Here is a 19,383-nt window from a genome sequence, read left to right on the forward strand (position 1 = left end):
GGCTTTTTCCATCTACCGGGCCAACCAAAGCACCATCTGGTTTCCCCCTTCAATCTAGACGACTTTCATTCTTTGTAGTTTTTTCGTTTGATGCTTATTTCTTGAGGTATTTGGCCCGGTCACTATCAATGGACCACCCTGTATGCCTCGAACTGTAGGCAAGGGAGCAAAGTGGAATTCGTGCCTTTACCGCGTGCGTGCGGTAGATGCGGAAACGTGAACTAAGACTACGTTATTACTAAATGCGTCCAAACAGTACTGGTGCTGTTATTCTTTTTTTGTCTTCCAAATGACAAAAACCGGTAGAAATCCACTGGAGAATGAGTACCGTATATGGGGCACCATATCTCTCGAAAACCACCCTTGTGGAACGGTTAGCCAATTTCCGTGCTGGTCGAAATTCGACACAAGACCCCTGTCGATCTGTGAGGCCATCCACATTTCAAGGAATCCAGTGTCTCCATCACTGGAGAACATTACTGCACAACTCTGGAGAAACCGACCGTTGTGGCCGAGCGGTTCTAGGTGCCTCAGTCCGGAACCGCGCTGCTGCTACGGTCGCAGGTTCGAATCCTGCCTCGGGCATGGATGTGTGTGATGTCCTTAGGTTAGTCAGGTTTAAGTACTTCTAAGTCTAGGGGATTGATGACCTCAGATGTTAAGTCCCATAGTGCTCAGAGCCGTTTGAACCATTTTGAACTCTGGAGAAATTACGGCGGGCAATTACGGCGAAACGACCAGGAAAACTGCTACAAGGGATGCTGCTGCTTCATAATAACACACGTTCCCATATCGTGAATGGGAACGCGGAAGCTACGCCAACTCAAGCGGGAGGCACTCGAGCGCCCGCCCTATTGTCCTGGTCTCTCCCCATGCGATTATCACGCTTTCGGTCGCTTAGAAAAAGGCCTTGACGGGTCAACAATTCCTTTAGGACGACGATGTGCAACAGGCATCTACGGACTTCACGCAGTAGGACACGGTGTGTGTAACGGTGTGCTTATTGCCTCAATGCTCACGGTGATTTTGCCTAATTAGCATACTGATTCTGGATGGTACGGTCTTCGAAAGGAAATTTTTTGAGAGCCCCCTATAATTGTAGGTGCAATGCATACAGCGTGTTTAATTTAACCACAAATATCACTTCTTTGACACAATATGAACATCATGTGCTGCTTCGACACCGTTTGCTGCCGTGCCCATACATCAAACGGTCAAAGAACTATGAAACGGATAGTACATAGTTTCCACAGGACAGCAAATTCGATCAGTATAAAATTAACTGCAATACCTTTGCAGCAACATGTCCGTTACCTATTCTTCTTCTTCTTACCCTAAATGAGTCTGCGATTCGCAACAATATGTCCTCTGTTACAGAGCTATCTAATTTACTTGTAAAATCATGTTTAGTAGTTCTACACAATATGAGCATCATGCGCTACTTCGCCTGATAAGCTTGCCAGGAGCCAAGCGGTCCTTCATAAGTTCTTGTCTTTGATTTCAACAAAAAGAACAGAAGGACCTCGTCCTTAGCTGCAAACAAACTGCCAGTGCAAACATTTACATATCGCTGAAATGTTGCGGTAACTTCTCGGGTGCCATTGATGTTAAACTTGTCTCTGTTTCATCTCATTGATTGTCGATTCTTCTGCAAGCGTGTTGTCTCGTTTCGCTTCTGCTCTGCAGGTCTGTTGATATCATAATCACACGCTGTTGCATCTCTCCATTATGTGAAATCCTGTATGCGTAAAGAATCACTTCACTGGGAGATTCAGGTGAGATTTCGTTATCCATTGTTAAACTGTATGGCTAGTTACGTAAAGTTTGTGCATCAATCGCCACCGTACACGATAGTGATCGCGTCATATAATTTTTAATCAAACTGTATGGACTGTTATGTATTTATCACCAATAGGCAAACGATCGTTGTTTCCACTCCACTAGCAGTGGCTGAGTAAGAAGCGCACGTACTTCACACATCTCTAAACGAACTGAGCAATTTCTCTTCACACTTCCTATCCGCGAATGAAAATGAAATTAAATGATAGTGTAGTATTGTTGGCCAACGGCCTTGCCGCAGTGTTAACACCGGTTCCCGTCAGATCACCGAAGTTAAGCGCTGTCGGGCTGGGCTAGCACTTGGATGGGTGACCATCCGGTCTGCCGAGCGCTGTTGGCAAGCGGGGTACACTGAGCCCTTGTGAGGCAAACTGAGGAGCTATTTGATTGAGAAGTAGCGGCTCCGGTCTCGGAAACTGACATACGGCCGGGAGAGCGGTGTGCTGGTCACATGCCCCTCCATATCCGCATCCAGTGACTCCTATAATCTGAGGATGACACGGCGTCCGGTCGTTACCTTTGGGCCTTCATGGCCTGTCCGGGAGGAGTTTAGTTTTAGTTTAGTTTTAGTAGTATTGTTGGCCGGCAGGCTCCATCCGGGGAGATTTTCTCCTCTCGTGGACTGGGTGTTGTGTTGACATTTTCATCTCATCGTCACCGACGAGCAAGTCGCCCAATGTGCCGTGACCTGAACCCTGTCCCGCTGCATGGTAGACAAACACGTTACCACTCAGCTAAGCAGGCGGACTCTGCGAATGAAACAGGAAGGGCAGAAAGCAATTCTGGAGAAATTAGATTAACTTGTAAGTCATACTTTACTTTACATTACATGTGGCAAGGGCCTTATCGACCATACACCAGCTCTATGAGCCTCTTCCACTTCTGCCTGTCCAATGCACTGTTTGTCCAGTAGTTGTTGTTGTTCATCCTAGTTGTGTCCTCCCGGATTTATCCCGCCATCAGATTCTGGGTCTCCCTCTTCCTCTCGTTCCATCTATTGTTCTGCTGAATGTCAGAATTGTTAGTCAGCATAGTTAATATTCGTAACTGAATGTCGTCTGATAGTCGTTTGGATATGAAGGCACGTCGGGGTGGATTAGGTCCCGAAGGATAGACACATACTTGAATTGAGCCATTGTGCCTTCCAGAATGACGATATCATCCAGGGATTGCCACAAAAACATTCCTCAGACCATAATGCTCCCTCCTCCGGCCTGGGCCCTTCCAATGATTGTTGCAGTGTGTTTGCTTTCTGTATAGTGGAGCATTCATCTGAAAACACCACCTCTTCCCGCTCAGTGGAAGTCCAGTTACAGTACTGGCGTGCAAATTCCCCGATGAACAGCATGTTAGCAACGGTGCGTGTACCAGGGACCGGCTGAGGAAGTTCATACGCAGAAACGTTCTCTGAGCTGCCGTTGAGGAGACGCTGTTGGTAGCCCCTTGGTTCATCTGGGCTTTCAGTTGCTCAACAGTTGTACAGCTATTCTCCCGTACACATGCCCACGTCTGTCGTTCACTCCTGTCAATTATGGACTATGGTGCACCACGGCATCGACGTCGGTTTTGGATAGCGCCATTTTTCCATGTACGGTATACTTTAATCATGGCGCCACGTGAACAGTTTACAAACTTAGCAGTTCGGTAAATGCTTCAACCGTTGGCCCGAAAGCCAATTACCATGCCGTTTTGGAAGCCAGAGGCATTGCTCCGTTTCTGTATTACGACTACGACTGCACTGTTTTCCGCATCTCCCCGACACGCTTTATATACCCTTCACTTCTAGTCCTGCCACCTACCGCCTTTGAGTGGTTATTGCACGTTGATGTTTAAGGTAGGCGGTGATCACATTATGTGAGTAGACCGTGTATAACCATAAATTTCTGCTATTGGTCCGATACCTTGTCCATTATTTTGATTTCATTCTTATTACACTACTGGCCATTAAAATTGCTACACCAAGAAGAAATGCAGATGATAAACGGGTATTCATTTTACAAATATATTATACTAGAACTGACATGTGATTACATTGTCGCGCAATTTGGGTGCATAGATCCTGAGAAATCAGTACCCAGAACAACCACCTCTGGCCGTAATAACGGCCTTGATACGCCTGGGCATTGAGTCAAACAGAGCTTGGATGGCGTGTACAGGTACAGCTGCCCATGCAGCTTCAACACGATACCACAGTTCATCAAGAGTAGTGACTGGCGTATTGTCACGAGCCAGTTGCTCGGCCAGACGTTTTCATTTGGTGAGAGATCTAGAGAATGTGCTGGCCAGGGCAGCAGTCGAACATGTTCTGTATCCAGCTAGGCCCGTACAGGACCTGTAACATGCGGTCGTGCATTATCCTGCTGAAATGTAGGGTTTCGCAGGTATCGAATGAAGGGTAGAGCCACGGGTCGTAACACATCTGAAATGTGACGTCCACTGTTCAAAGTGCCGTCAATGCGAATAAGAGGTGACCGAGACGTGTTACCAATGGCACCCCATACCATCACGCCTGGTGATACGCCAGTATGGCGATGACGCTTCCAATGTGCGTTCACCGCGATGTCGCCAAACACGGATGCGACCATCGTGATGCCGTAAACAGAACCTGGATTCATCCGAAAAAATGACGTTTTGCCATTCGTGCACCCAGGTTCGCAATCGCGATAGGCTACAATCCGACCTTTATCGAAGTCGGAAACGTGATGGTACGCATTTCTCCTCCTTACACGAGGCATCACAACAACGTTTCACCAGGCAACATCGGTCAACTGCTGTTTGTGTATGAGAAATCGGTTGGAAACTTTCCTCATGTTACCACGTTGTAGGTGTCGCCACCGGCGCCAACCTTGTGATAATGCTCTGAAAAGCTAATCATTTGCATATCACAGCATTTTCTTCCTGCCGGTTAAATTTCGCGTCTACAGCACGTCACCTTCGTGGTGAAGCAATTTTAATGGCCAGTAATGTGTTATAGAGCCATCTTTTTAATTTAATATTATTTTTGCGGGACCACACTCAAAACAAGCTAGAAGATTTTTCTCACTATGAGCTGTGCTGTCACATGCTTTCCAAGTAAAATATTCCAACTTAAGGACGTAACTAATGAGGTGTCACTGCCAAATAACACAGCTCGACGAAACTTGGACCACACTTAGAGAGATGTAGTACAGAAAATAACTGAAAGAAATACGCAATGAGACTAATAGAGATGACACGTTTATGGAAAAATAATAATTATACTAAAGTCACCGCGATTCATGAGGTCCCCCGGGCATTACAAAACAGTGCACATGGTTCTTAATAGCGAGTGTGATAAACACGGACGGCAACTTATCACTGCAACGTGGTCCCATGCTGGTGAGGAGTTATTGTGGTGAGCGTTCCATTCCTCCAGCTGCGCGGTTGACATGTGCTGGATGGTCGCTGGTGCATGTGAACGTGCTACAATACCTCTCCCCAACACATCCGACTCTATCTCTATTGGGTTGAATTCTGTCCCATTGCGTATTTGTCCGCCCCCGGTAGCTGAGTGGGGCCGGCACGGTAGCTCAGCGTGTTCGATCAGAGGGTTAACTGCCCTGTGTAATAAAAAACTGAGTTCATGAATCAACGATGAACTTTAACAAGTGTCATAGGACGTCCGCCCCGAACAAAAAAAGAAATGGTTCAAATGGCTCTGAGCACTAAGCGACTTAACTTCTGAGGTCATCAGTCGCCTAGAACTTAGAACTAATTAAACCTAACTAACCTAAGGACATCAGACACATCCATGCCTGAGGCAGGATTCGGACCTGCGGCCGTAGCGGTCGTTCGGCTCCAGACTGTAGCGCCTATAGCTCCTAGAACCTCACGGCCACTCCGGCCGACTCCGCCCCGAACAAATACAACGATAAATATCGAACAAAATGAGATTTAAAAAAAAGTGGTCAGCGCGATAGAATGTCAATTCTGAGGGCCCGGGTTCGATTCCCGGCTGGGTCGGAGATTTTTTTTCCGCTCAGCGATTGGGTTTTGTATTGTCCTAATCATCATCATTTCATCCCCATCGACGCGCAAGTCGCCGAAGTGGCGTCAAATCCAAAGACTTGCACCCGGCGAACGGTCTACCCGACGGGAGGCCCTAGTCACACGACATTTACATTTTTTATTGCGTATTTCATTCAGTTACCTTCTGTACTATATTGGAGTAGCTCTGTTTTATGTATGGTCAAAGTGCCTTCGAACCATCTTACTTGGCTGTGACATATCATGCGAAAGTTACTTTTGTCCGTAAGTTTTACACACCAGTGTGGTTTACAAATGATCACATGCTATACATTCTGTTATCGATGGATTCTTAATCTTAGCTTATAACTTCTATTCATTGTTGAAGTTTTCATCTTGGGAAGAGAAGTATTTATTTATGCTTGCTGTACGACTGGAAAAGGCAAGAGATGATAGCCTGTTTGAAAGGCCCGTGCTCCATGTGTTGTGGACTGGCAAGACAGCCAATCCACTAGGACGGGAAGCCGAAAGGCACGCGTTTAAGCTCACGCAGGCTGGCGTGAGGTCTGGAACAGTTAAAGGAGTTGAGTCTAGTAAATAAAGTACGGAGCTTCTGGAATACTTAACTTTAATCCATGATAGGTGAACATCGCTCTTGACGGTACATGTTTTACAGCATCAATAGTAACTGGTAATGGCGCCTTGCTAGGTCCTAGCAAATGACGTAGCTGAAGGCTATGCTAACTACCGTCTCGGCAAATGAGAGCGTATTTTGTCAGTGAACCTTCGCTACCAAAGTCGGCTGTACAACTGGGTCGAGTGCTAGGAGGTGTCTCTAGACCTGCCGTGTGGCGGCGCTCGGTCTGCAATCACTGATAGTGGCGACACGCGGGTCCGACGTATACTAACGGACCGCGGCCGATTTAAAGGCTACCAACTAGCAAGTGTGGTGTCTGGCTGTGACACCACACCATGCAACAGTCTGAGCGTAATTTGCTTCTTAAAGGAGATCTCGTCAAAGGTTTTGATGACGTTAACCGCATTTAGGCATTGAAATTAATCGATAGTAACAGCTGAAAATTTGTGCTGGACCGGGACTCGAAGACGGATATCCCGATTAACGCGAGTGGTTGCCTTAACCGCTTTTTTTGTTACCAACAGTTTTTTTGTTGTTTAAAAAAATGGAGACAGGTTTGGTTTGCTTGACTGCAAAAATAATTACTTCATTTCTTCTAACTAAAAAGGACCAACTAGCCCGCTGGGATCACCTTATCGAATCGGGCAGCAAGTAGGAGGCGGTCGTTATTACCGCTTCGGCCATCCGAACACGCTTCTGATCCGACCCAAATTACCAGCCTGTTACACAACTACTGACGTAGCGTCGCTAACCTATGAACTTCTTACTTCCAGTTCCTGATTCTCGTAAGAGTCTTTTCTTGTCCGAAAGAACAGGCACTACATTATTCCAACCACGCACATTATTTAATAGCTTATTCACAGACTTAATGATTGTTTTGCTGAAGTCTGCAACATTTAAAACGAAACACCAAGGGAATTAGGAACGCTTTCGTCAATGAGAAAAGTCAGTTATCGCTGGTCCTAAATACCCGTATAGTTCACGCTCTTGTCATTTTCTTAATCACACAAATTCTAACAAATAGGAATCGGCACCCAGTTTCTCAGCAGTGTAAGAGAAAACGCCAGTTTGGCGGGTATTTCACGAGAGCCGTTGATGTATGTTGCAGGCAGGTTTTCACTCTACCTCGCCATACAGCAGCCTCAGCCTAATATCCCAGGAGAAATTCCGCGTGGAACGCTAAACGTTAACTTGCATGCATTCATCACCCTCTCTTTGCGTACAATGGCTGCTGCGGTCTGATGAAGGGGGGAGGAGGGTCATACCACCGACTCTTGCAATTACCTTCGCTAAACAAGTAATGAAAATCTACCATTACACTCATGGGACACACAATTTAGTCCCCGAACTTCTTCTAATGACTGCCAGCTCCGTGTTAACGAAGTAACTGACAGGTGGTGGCCACGACGTTGGGACCACAGATTTGCTTCAAACTTTTTACGCCTTTAGTACGCCATTAAAACAACATAGCGTGCAACTAGTAAGATGCACTACTCTGGCAGTTCCGAGAAAATTGCAAGAGAAGTTTACGTGTCTGTTGTGTGTCTTATGTATCTGTGCGTAGGTGCCCGCCGCGACCGTTAGAGTTTATGGGGGTTTAGTGATCTGAGGCCGAGCTTTGTACGACAAACTTACATGAAGCGACGGTTCGACTCCCGCTCCGACTTAATCATGAATCAACTTTTTTTCATCGCTGGTCATATTATTTACTTTATGACACTCGTGAGGTAATATAATGAAAAAGAACACTTGTATTTTCATGAAGCTACAATTTATGTCTGAAATACGAATACAATCCTCCAACGTGTGATGTCGAGAGCACATCCGACCAATAATTGTATATTACTCTTGCGGTCTAGTACATTATGACTTACTATATTACTGATTGTGAATAACATCATTCGTATAGTTATTTATGGAGGTTTGACTTGGGCTTTCCAAGCCTGTCCCTCGTCCTTGAAATTTTAATTACAAATAGTAGATAGCCAAATAACATATAAAATTCACTACAACTTCATGAAAATGCACGTGGTTTCTTTCCATTACATTACCTCTAAAATGTAATCTAAATTAAATAATGAAAATAAATGCAGATATGATGAAAAATATATAGAGTAAAAAGGAATTGGTAACGGGATTGCACTTCCTAAGCATTATTGCTAACCGCTTCTTGCCATCAGTACCTATGCACAGGTACATAATTGACATAATACGCGTAAAACATCTCGGAATTGCCAGAGTAGTGCACTTCTGTGTGGGCTCTAATCTCTCTCATTTTATCCTCATAGTCTCTTCGCGAGATATACGTAGGAGGGAGCAATATACTGCTTGACTGCTCGCTGAAGGTATGTTCTCGAATCTTCAACAAAAGCCCGTACCGAGCTACTGAGCGTCTCTTCTGCAGAGTCTTCCACTGGAGTTTATCTATCATCTCCGTAACGGTTTCGCGATTACCAAATAATCCGGTAACGAAGAGCGCTGCTCTCCGTTAGATCTTTTCTATCTCTTCTATCAACCCTAGCTGATTTGATGCGGTCGCCCCGAATTCCTCACAAGTTTCAGTCTCTTAATCTCAGAGTAGCACTTGCACGCAGCGTCCTCCACTACTCGTTGGATATATTCCAATCTCTGTTTTCCCCTACAGTTTTTAACCTCTAAAACTCCGTCAAGTATCATGCAAGTTATTCCTTGATGTCTTAAGAAATGCTCTATCATCATGTCCTTTCTTATCTACATCTGCATGGCTACTCTGCAAATCACCGTTAAGCGCCTAGCAGAGGATTCATCGAGCCACCTTCACACTAATTCTGTATCATTCCACTCTCGAACAGCACGCACAGAAAGAGAACATCTATATTTTTCCGTGCGAGCTGTGATTTCGCTTATTTTATTAGGATGTTCGTTTCTCCCTATATAGGTCGGCGTCAACAAAATATTTTCGCATTGGGAGGAGAAACTTGGTGATTTAAATTTCGTGAGAAGATCCCGCCCAACGACAAACGCCTTTGTTTTAATGATTTCGGCCCCAATTCCTGTATCACGTCCGTGACACACTTTCCCCTATTTCAAGGTAGAATAAATCCTATCTGGCAAGGATCCCAGACCACACATCAGTACGGTACTCCAAATGAGGACGGGCAAGTGTAGTGTAGGCAGTCTCTTTAGGGCCGGCCGCGGTGGTCTAGCGGTTCTGGCGCTGCAGTCCGGAACCGCGGGACTGCTACGGTCGCAGGTTCGAATCCTGCCTCGGGCATGGGTGTGTGTGGTGTCCATAGGTTAGTTAGGTTTAAGTAGTTCTAAGTTCTAGGGGACTTATGACCTAAGATGTTGAGTCCCATAGTGCTCAGAGCCATTTGAACCATTTTGCAGTCTCTTTAGTAGACCTGTTGCACTTTCTAAGAGTTCTGCCAATAAAACGCAGTATTTCGTTGGCTGTCCCCACAACAATTTCTGTGTGTTCTTCACAGTATAAGTTGTTCGCAAGTGTCATTCCTAGGTATTTAGTTGAACTTAGGGCATTTATATTTGATTGATTTATTGTGTACCCCGAAGTTTAGTTCAAAATGGTTCAAATGGCTCTAAGCACTATGGGATTTAACAGCTGAGGTCATCAGTCCCCTATACTTAGAACTACTTAGCCCTAATTAACCTAAGGACATCACACACATCCATGCCCGAGGCATAATTCGAATCTGCGACCGTAGCAGCCGCGTGGTTCCGGACTGAAGCGTCTAGAACCGCTCGACCACAGCGGCCGGCCCGAAGTTTAGTGGATTCCTTTCAGCACTCGTGTAGACGACCTCACACTTTTCATCATTCAGGGTCAACTGCCAATTTTTGCGCCATACATATATCTTACCTAAATCGTTTTGAAATTGGTTTTGATCTTCTGATGACTATACTAGACGATAAACGACAGCACCATACGCAAACAACCTAAGACGGCTACACAGATTGTCTCTTAAATCGTTTATATAGATAAGGAACAGCAGAGGACCTATAACATTACCTTGGGGAACGAGAGAAGTTACTTCTGTTTTACTCGATTGCTTTCCGTCTATTTCTACGAACTGTGACCTCCATGACAGGAAATCATGAATCCAGTCGCGTAACTGAAGTGACATTTCATAAGAAAACAATTTGATTACAAGCCGCTTGTGAGGTACGGTGTCAAAAGCCTTCTGGAAATCCAGAAATACGAAATCAATTTGAAATCCCTTGTCGACAGTACTCAACACTTCGTGTGGGTTAAGAGCTAGTTGTGTTTCACGAGAAAGATGCTTTCTGAATCCATTTTGACTGTGTGTCAATAGAGCGTTCTCTTCGAGGTAATTCATTATGTTCGAACACAATATATGTTCCAAAATCCTGCTGCATATCGATATTAATTATATGCGCCTGTAATTTAGTTGATACTCCTATTGCCTTTCTTGAATACAGGTGTGACCGGTTCAATTTTCCATTCTTTTGGTACCGATCTTTCGTCGAGCGAGCGGTTGTAAATGATTATTATGTATGGAGTTATTGCAACAGCATTCTCTGAAAGGAATCGAATTGATATACAACTTGTTTTCCACGCGCTCCTCTCATTGCCGATTCTGCAGAGGACCTCCTCATTTCGTATCTTATGAGTCCATCTATTTGACAACATCCTTCTATACACCATATCTCTAACGCTTCGATTCTCTTCTTTTCCGCTTTATCTACAGTCCGTGACTGACGTCAATACAATGCTGTGCTCCAAAGGTACGTTCTTAGAAATTTCATCCTCTCATTAAGGTCGATGGTTGATACTGGTAAATTAGTTTAGCTTATGGATGCCCTCTTTGCCTGTGCTGGTCTGTTTTTTATGTCCTCCATGATTCGTCAGTCATGTGTTCTTTTGCTTCCAAAGTAGCAGATTTCCTTCGCTTCGTCTACTTTGTGGTCCCCAGTTTTGATCATTTTAGTGTTTATCTCATTTCCGCTACTCCTCATTACTTTCGTCTTTCTTCGGTTTATTCTTTATCCACAATATGTACTCATTACTGTTCATTCCACATAACAGGTCCTGCAATCCTGTGAATTCACTTTCGCAGAAGGTAGCAATGTCATCAGCGAATATTATCATTGATATCCTTTCACCTTGAAGTTTAATCCTTCTGCATCTACTTTTTTTTATTTCCTTCGTTGTCTCTTCGATATATTGATTGAACACTAGGGGCGAAACACTACATCCATGCCTTACACTCTTTCTAATCCTTTGTTTCCTTCTTGGTATTCCTTTATTATTTTTCCCTCTTTCCGTTTTTCCCACATATTAAACTTATTTTCCTGGGATTTTATAATATTTTGCACCATTTTTCATTGTCGAAGCCTTTTTGTAGGTCGAACACGTCTTGACTTTTCTTATGTCCTGCGTACAATATAAAGCGCAACGTCAGAACTTCCTCTCTGGTACCTACACCTTTCCGAAAGCTAAAATGGTCGGCATCAAACAGATGCCTTTCTTTTCCATTCTTCTGTATATTTGTCTTGTCAGTGACCTGTATGCCTGAGCTGTTACGCTGATTGTGCTATAGTTTTCACACTTATCTGTCCTTTCTATCTTCGAAATTGTGTGGATGATATTTTTCCGAATTTGTGATGGTATTCTCCGAACTCATGGATTCTACACACCAACTTGAATACTAGTTTATTTCCCACTTCTCCCCATTGCTTTTAGAAATCTCAAAGGTATTTTATCTAGGTTTCCGCCATATTTGACTGCAAGTCTTCAAATCTATGTTAAAACTTTGATTCCAATACTGGATCCCCGATTTCTTCCATTTGTACTCACATTTTTGCTTCTATCACGTCATCAGACAGTTCTTTCACCTCGAAGAATCCTTTGATGTACTCCTTCCGCCTTTTCACTCTGCCTTCCGCATTCAACAGTCGATTTCCTTCTGTACTCTTAATGTTGACACCTTTGTTTTCGATTGTACCGAAGGTTGTTTTGATTTTTTTACGTGTTGAATTACTGACATTCATTTCTGTTTAGATTTCCTCGCACTTTTCCTGCAGCCATTTCGCCTTGGCTTCCCTGCATTTTGACCGAGCGAGGTGGCGCCGTGGCTAGCACACTGGACTCGCATTCGGGAGGACGACGGTTCGATCCCGCGTCCGGCCATCCTGATTTAGGTTTTCCGTGATTTCCCTAAATCGCTCCAGGCAAATGCCGGTATGGTTCCTTTGAAAGGGCACGGCCGACTTCCTTCCCCGTCCTTCCATAATCCGATGACCTCGCTGTCTGGTCTCCTCCCCCAAAGAACTCAACCCATCCCTGCATTTTCTTCCTATTTCATTTCTAAGTCGCTTATATAACCTTACTCCTGTTATTTTTGAAGATTTTTGTACTTCTTTCTTTCGTTGATCAGTTGAAGTATTTCTTATATTGCCCAAATTCACAGTTACTTTCCTTGTAGTTATATTTCTCCTCCCAACTTCCGTGATTTCCCTTTTTAGAAATATCAATTGCTCTCCAACTGAACTGCCTATTGTAGTATTCTTTATAGTAACACATACAGCCATAGAGTACTTCAAACGTACATCATCAGTCCTCACAAGGGAACCTCCCCATCGCAACCCCCTGAGATTTAGTTATAAGTTGGCACAGTGGATAGGCCTTGAAAAACTGAACACAGATCAATCGAGGAAACAGGAAGAAGTTGTGTGGAACTATGAAAAAAATAAGAAAAATATACAAACTGAGTAGTCCATGCGCAAGATAGGCAACATCAAGGATAAAATGAGCTCAGTAGCGCCGTGGTCCCGTGGATAGCGTGAGCAGCTGCGGAGCTGGAGGTCCCTGGTTCAAGTCTTCCCTCGAGTGAAAAGTTTGATTTTTTTTTCAGACAGTTATTACCTGACAAACTCTTATGTTTTCATCACTTTTTTGGGAGTGATTATGACATCCACAAGAAAACCTATATCGGGCTAGGTAGAAGAATATTTTTACCAATGCGCCAAGTGTACAAGTTAGGTGCGTCGACAACATATTCCTGTCATGTGACGCACATGCCGTCACCAGTGCCGTATAGAATATATCAGATGTGTTTTCCTGTGGAGGAATCGGTTGACCTATGACCTTGAGATCAAGTGTTTTCGGTTCCCATTGGAGAGGCACGTCCTTTCGTCTACTAATCGCACGGTTTTGCGGTGCGGTCGCAAAACACAGACACTACACTTATTACAGTGAACAGAGACGTCAATGAACGAACGGACAGATCATAACTTTGCGAAAATAAAAAAAAGTAAACTTTTCACTCGAAGGAGGACTCGAACCAAGGACCTCTAGTTCCGCAGGTGCTCACGCTAACCATGGCACTCCCGAGCTCATACTGTCCTTGATGTTGCCTATCTTGCGCATGGACTGCTCAGTTTTTATAATATTTGCTTATTTTTTTCATAGTTCCACACAACTTCTTCCTGTTTTCTCGATTGATCTGTGTTCAGTTTTTCAAAGCCTATCCACTGTGCCAACGTACACTCCTGGAAATTGAAATAAGAACACCGTGAATTCATTGTCCCAGGAAGGGGAAACTTTATTGACACATTCCTGGGGTCAGATACATCACATGATCACACTGACAGAACCACAGGCACATAGACACAGGCAACAGAGCATGCACAATATCGGCACTAGTACAGTGTATATCCACCTTTCGCAGCAATGCAGGCTGCTATTCTCCCATGGAGACGATCGTAGAGATGCTGGATGTAGTCCTGTGGAACGGCTTGCCATGCCATTTCCACCTGGCGCCTCAGTTGGACCAGCGTTCGTGCTGGACGTGCAGACCGCGTGAGACGACGCTTCATCCAGTCCCAAACATGCTCAATGGGGGACAGATCCGGAGATCTTACTGGCCAGGGTAGTTGACTTACACCTTCTAGAGCACGTTGGGTGGCACGGGATACATGCGGACGTGCATTGTCCTGTTGGAACAGCAAGTTCCCTTGCCGGTCTAGGAATGGTAGAACGATGGGTTCGATGACGGTTTGGATGTACCGTGCACTATTCAGTGTCCCCTCGACGATCACCAGTGGTGTACGGCCAGTGTAGGAGATCGCTCCCCACACCATGATGCCGGGTGTTGGCCATGTGTGCCTCGGTCGTATGCAGTCCTGATTGTGGCGCTCACCTGCACGGCGCCAAACACGCATACGACCATCATTGGCACCAAGGCAGAAGCGACTCTCATCGCTGAAGACGACACGTCTCCATTCGTCCCTCCATTCACGCCTGTCGCGACACCACTGGAGGCGGGCTGCACGATGTTGGGGCGTGAGCGGAAGACGGCCTAACGGTGTGCGGGACCGTAGCCCAGCTTCATGGAGACGGTTGCGAATGGTCCTCGCCGATACCCCAGGAGCAACAGTGTCCCTAATTTGCTGGGAAGTGGCGGTGCGGTCCCCTACGGCACTGCGTAGGATCCTACGGTCTTGGCGTGCATCCGTGCGTCGCTGCGGTCCGGTCCCAGGTCGACGGGCACGTGCACCTTCCGCCGACCACTGGCGACAACATCGATGTACTGTGGAGACCTCACGCCCCACGTGTTGAGCAATTCGGCGGTACGTCCACCCGGCCTCCCGCATGCCCACTATCCGCCCTCGCTCAAAGTCCGTCAACTGCACATACGGTTCACGTCCACGCTGTCGCGGCATGCTACCAGTGTTAAAGACTGCGATGGAGCTCCGTATGCCACGGCAAACTGGCTGACACTGACGGCGGCGGTGCACAAATGCTGCGCAGCTAGCGCCATTCGACGGCCAACACCGCGGTTCCTGGTGTGTCCGCTGTGCCGTGCGTGTGATCATTGCTTGTACAGCCCTCTCGCAGTGTCCGGAGCAAGTATGGTGGGTCTGACACACCGGTGTCAATGTGTTCTTTTTTCCATTTCCAGGAGTGTATAACTAAATCTGAGGGGGGGTGCGATGGGGAGGTTCCCTTGTCAGTAAATCCGACTTCTTTTCGTATTAATGCTTGCGCTTGCTTTCCTTAAACTGTAGTATGCAGTCCGACATATGATTTTGGAATCTCTAGCTGACCATGATGTAAACCAACTAGAATTTTGCCGTGTCGCCAAGATTTTTCCAAACCTTTTGGAACCTGGAGATTATTCGTATTCAGAAAGTGAGCGGTATTATAGTGGTTAAGACAATGAAGTCGTATTCAGGAGAGAAGGAAAATATCGACTAGTAAGTTAAACGTGTTTGCATGGTCTGGAGGTTCTGGTATCGCTCCTCTTCCTATATACACGTATGAGAGGGGATGAGAAACTAAGTTATAAAGCCTGCAGTGAAAAAAGTTTATTTTATTTCATACAGCCGGTACAGCAGCTGATAGTACGTACATTAAGTTATTTTGCAACGTAGTCTCCATATCGGTTTAGGCGCTTGCCGCTTCGTGGGATGAGTTTGAATATACCCTCTTGGTAAAAATCCTATCCTTTCGTGCTAAGCCAAGTTGTCGCGAAGTATTTCAGCTCCTCGACTAAATCGAGTCGTCGGTCTCCTAGGTGTTCCTTCAAGAGGACATCATCTTCCTTCATGACAACGCGCGACGTCATACAGCAAAAAAGATCACCACGCTGCTGACGCAGTTTCTCTGGAACATCATCTACCATGCGTCCTACAGTTAGGATCTCGCTCCAAGCGACTTTCACCTTTTTTCTCAGTTGAAGGAGCACGTGTAGGAGGCTCGCTTCGGACGAATAGGTGAAACACTTCCCGGTAACGTGACTGATAACCCAAGGACAGGATTTTTACCCCGAGGATATATTCAGTCTCATTCCATGACGCGACAAGTGCCTAGACCGATAGGGAGATTATGTCGAAGAGAAAGCTAATGTACAAGGGCGTGCTGAAAAATACTGCAACTGAATTTTTTATGTGAAAGCTCTTAAAGTAGTTTAAATTAAAAGAACTTTAGTAACATTCTACATCTTTACTCTTCATATCTACATATTTATTTCTTAACACAGTCACCCTGGTGACGAACACTTTTCTCCCAGAGAGAGACCAGTTTGTTGATACTGCCACTTGTAGAATGTTTGGCTTCGCTGACAACCGCACCTCTGCTTGCACCACTTCATGACTATCAAAGCGAATTCCTCGAAAGTATCATTTAAGTTTTGGAAACACACTAAGCTCTGTCACACTCGTTAATGTTGTCACTGCCAATTCTTCCATTACGAGAACAAACAACCCAATGGCGATACAGTCATCACCGTACACAGCTTTCATTCTTCTATGGATTTTACTTGGAGGTACGTTTTCTGTGGTTAAGAACTCGATTGGAGCACGCTGTTTCTCCCGCACCGGCGTACACTGGTGAGCCAAAACATTATGAGCACCTGCTTAATAGCTTGTTTGTCCGTCTTTGAATTGAAACACATCACTGATTCCACGTATCAGGGATCCGACAGTTTGTTGGTAGGTTTGAGGAGGTATGTGGCATTAGATGTCTACACACAGGACATGTAATTCGCGTAAATAACGAGCCGTCGATAAGCGTACGCGGTGATGACGCCCGATACCGACCCAGCTGGTTTCCATAGGATTTACATCAGGCAAATTAGGTAGCCGAGACATCAACGTGAGTTCACTATAATGCTCCTCAAACCACTGTATCACGGTTCTGCCTCCGAGACACGGACAATTATACTACTGAAAGATTTGAGTCTCGTAACAAATAAATACCCCACTCATACGGTTATAGTTGGTGGGGACTTCAACCTTCCCTTGATATGTTGGCAAAAATACTTGTTCAAAACCGGTGGTAGGCAGAAAACATCTTCCGAGATTGTGCTAAATGCTTTCTCCGAAAATTATTTCGAGCAGTTAGTCCACGAACCCCCGCGAATTGTACATGGTTGCGAAAACACACTTGACCTCTTAGCCACAAACAATCCAGAGCTGATAGAGAGCATCACGACTGATACAGGGATTAGTGATCACAAGGTCGTTGTAGCTAGGCTCAATACCGTTTCTTCCAAATCCACCAGAAACAAACGCAAAATAATTTTATTTAAAAAAGCGGATAAAGTGTCACTAGAAGCCTTCCTAAGAGACAATCTCCATTCCTTCCGAACTGACTATGCAAATGTAGACGAGATGTGGCTCAAATTCAAAGATATAGTAGCAACAGCAATTGAGAGATTCATACCTCATAAATTGGTAAGAGATGGAACAGATCCCCCGTGGTACACAAAACAGGTCCGAACTCTGTTGCAGAGGCAACGGAAAAAGCATGCGAAGTTCAGAAGAACGCGAAATCCCGAAGATTGGCTAAAATTTACAGACGCGCGAAATTTGGCACGGACTTCAATGCGAGATGCCTTTAATAGGTTCCACAACGAAACATTGTCTCGAAATTTGGTAGAAAATCCGAAGAAATTCTGGTCGTATGTAAAGTACACAAGCGGCAAGGCGCAGTCAATACCTTCGCTGTGCAGTGCCGATGGTACTGTTACCGACGACTGTGCCGCTAAAGCGGAGTTATTGAACGCAGTTTTCCGAAATTCCTTCACCAGGGAAGATGAATGGAATATCCCAGAATTTGAAACACGAATAGCTGCTAGCATGAGTTTCTTAGAAGTAGATACCTTAGGGGCTGCGAAGCAAAAAAATGGTTCAAATGGCTCTGAGCACTATGGGACTCAACATCGTAGGTCATAAGTCCCCTAGAACTTAGAACTACTTAAACCTAACTAACCTAAGAACATCACACACACCCATGCCCGAGGCAGGATTCGAACCTGCGACCGTACCAGTCCCGCGATTCCGGACTGCAGCGCACTGCGAAGCAACTCAAATCGCTTGATACGGGCAAGTCTTCAGGTCGAGATTGTATACCGATTAGGTTTCTTTCAGATTACGCTGATACAGTAGCTCCCTACTTAGCACTCATATACAACCGCTCGCTCACCGATAGATCTGTACCTACAGATTGGAAAATTGCGCAGGTCGCACCAGTGTTTAAGAAGGGTAGTAGGAGTAATCCATCTAACTACAGACCTATATCATTGACGTCGGTTTGCAGTAGGGTTTTGGAGCATATACTGTATTCAAACATTATGAATCACCTCGAAGGAACGATCTATTGATACGTAATCAGCATGGTTTCAGAAAACATCGTTCTTGTGCAACGCAGCTAGCTCTTTATTCGCACGAAGTAATGGCCGCTATCGACAGGGGATCTGAAGTTGATTCCGTATTTCTAGATTTCCGGAAAGCTTTTGACACCGTTCCTCACAAGTGACTTCTAATCAAGCTGTGGGCCTATGGGGTATCGTCTTAGTTGTGCAACTGGATTCGTGATTTCCTGTCAGGAAGGTCGCAGTTCGTAGTAATAGACGGCAAACCATCGAGTAAAACTGAAGTGATATCAGGTGTTCCCCAGGGAAGCGTCCTGGGACCTCTGCTGTTACTGATATATATAAATGACCTGGGTGACAATCTTACGTTGTTCGCAGATGATGCTGTAATTTACCGTTTAGTAAGGTCATCCGAAGACCAGTATCAGTTGCAAAGCGATTTAGAAAAGATTGCTGTATGGTGTGGCAGGTGGCAGTTGACGATAAATAACGAAAAGTGTGAGGCGATCCACATGAGTTCCAAAAGAAATCCGTTGGAATTCGATTACTCGATAAATAGTACAATTCTCAAGGCTGTCAATTCAACTAAGTACCTGGGTGTTAAAATTACGAACAACTTCAGTTGGAAAGACCACATAGATAATATTGTGGGGAAGACGAGTCAAAGGTTGCGTTTCATTGGCAGGACACTTAGAAGATGCAACAAGTCCACTAAAGAGACAGCTTACACTACACTCGTTCGTCCTCTGTTAGAATATTGCTGCGCGGTGTGGGATCCTTACCAGGTGGGATTGACGGAGGACA

The 19,383-nt window shown here is 45.1% G+C and overlaps 1 protein-coding gene and 1 pseudogene across 1 annotated transcript in view; both read left to right on the plus strand.

Moving 5' to 3' along the window:
• LOC126183937 (Down syndrome cell adhesion molecule-like protein Dscam2) overlaps positions 1-19,383 on the plus strand; it is a 461,766-nt gene that overhangs the window by 150,778 nt on the left and 291,605 nt on the right. The window lies entirely within an intron of this gene.
• On the plus strand, positions 2,062-2,179 carry LOC126185464 (5S ribosomal RNA; annotated as a pseudogene).

The sequence above is a fragment of the Schistocerca cancellata genome, chromosome 4, assembly GCF_023864275.1.
Source record: "Schistocerca cancellata isolate TAMUIC-IGC-003103 chromosome 4, iqSchCanc2.1, whole genome shotgun sequence".
Lineage (NCBI taxonomy): Eukaryota > Metazoa > Arthropoda > Insecta > Orthoptera > Acrididae > Schistocerca > Schistocerca cancellata.